The sequence below is a fragment of the Phoxinus phoxinus genome (assembly GCF_949152265.1).
Source record: "Phoxinus phoxinus genome assembly, chromosome: 1".
Classification (NCBI taxonomy): Eukaryota; Metazoa; Chordata; class Actinopteri; order Cypriniformes; family Leuciscidae; genus Phoxinus; species Phoxinus phoxinus.
In genome coordinates, this window is record NC_136876.1 from 55,570,302 (window position 1) to 55,571,960 (window position 1,659).

General features: G+C 36.3%; 1 long non-coding RNA gene across 1 annotated transcript; it reads left to right on the forward strand.

Moving 5' to 3' along the window:
• Positions 1–1,291, forward strand: LOC307009675. Its single transcript, XR_013800094.1, has 4 exons — positions 1–53; positions 151–256; positions 814–972; positions 1,157–1,291. It is a non-coding gene; the product is annotated as an uncharacterized lncRNA (long non-coding RNA).
• The last annotated feature ends 368 nt before the right edge of the window (positions 1,292–1,659 follow it).

Here is a 1,659-nt window from a genome sequence, read left to right on the forward strand (position 1 = left end):
GCAACCCCACGAGTCTTGGTCTGCATATAAAGTTAAAATTCTGTATACTGCAAGTATGTATAAATCCTTTTTCCTATATAATACATTCAGTTAAAAAGTTTAAATGCTAAACAACTTTTTGTTTTGATGTTTGAATTCTGTTTTTCATAGAAAATTATAGTGAAGCACGTCGGAAGCTGCCTCTTGCTGAACAACAGACCGATCTCCAGTCAGAGGCTGAGTCTGACTCCCTGAGGCCACCAAAACGGAAAATAAAGTAAGATTGTGTATATTTTGTAATTCATTAACATAGACCCTTCTAACAGGACCTTATAACTTTGTGCAGTTTAACAAATTAACATGCAGATTTCTTTTTGAATTGCAAAAAGGGAATTTGTCACTGAATAGTGTGAACATACCACCCTTTCCTAATCAAATAGTAATCATTAAAAAAAAAATCACCTTTCCTAAAGACGAAACGGGCGCCTAATGGATAAATATGACACTGATGAGGAGAGAGCAATCCCATTCCATGCCAAGTTTTTAGGTTAACTAACTATAGAAGAGACTAGGATTAGTGTGTGTCTGAGTGGGTGGCTCTCCATCGTGATGTCGGTCAGCCATCGTCCATCGGCACAACCCTATAACACTGTCAGTAATGCAGATGCAATTATTGTTATAATTAAATTGTGTGTGTGATATATCTAAAACATGAAAAATCACAAAACAAAAAACTATTTAAATTTGTCTAATTTGGTAATATCGATATTAGAAACAAAAGCATGGTTTAGTGTTTTGACTTAATCGTGATGGCATGTTTTAAAAATATTTCAGGTGCTTGAACTGGGATTGCTGGGTGGAGTGGATGTAAAGGACACGGTCTGGTGGATTATGAAGCAAGCAATAAAAAAATGACTTTGCCAAAGTGGTAAATGGAGAGGTGTACATGGGAAACGCCTTTCCAAAGCTTGCAGCTTAAAAACATTGTGATTGGTAAGTGCATTTTTATTGTGTCTAAGTCTATCTGGAACTTCATGACTATTCCCTCATGTCATGAATGAATGTTGAAAGTTTTAATTCTTTGACTGGTGGTGTCTTGTAATACAAATGCTTTGTCTCTATTGTTCACTTTATTTAAAAGTATTTTTAACTCTGTATTTGTATGCTCCTATTCTAGAGGCTGTAAGAAGAAATCCCGTGTGTGCCCAGACAACTGAGCTGGAGGTCGAAAAAGTTATTAAAAGGTGGTTTCATCTAGCTGGTGACCGCGAGGGTGGCAGAAAAAGAAGGACACCTTTGCAAAATGTTACTGTAAACCACACATTTTAAGTTATTAGGGAATCTTTTTACGGTGGCCAAGAGGACTCAACACGCTGCAACAGAAGAAAATGCACGCAAATAGAAAAAACACCAGCAAATGAAGAAAACATCTTCATCAGTTTGACAGCACATGTTCTGCAAATACACAAAACACAACCAAATACAGAAACGCGCTGCAAATGGCAGATCAACAACGCAAATATCTACTCAACACTGGTGTTTATTTTATTTTATTATTATTATTTATTGATTGCATGCATTGTATTTGCAGCATGTGTGTTGTGAAACTGATGTTTTCTTAACTTGCTGGTGTTTTTCCTATTTGCATGTTTTCTTCTGTTGCAGGACGTTGAAGTCTTG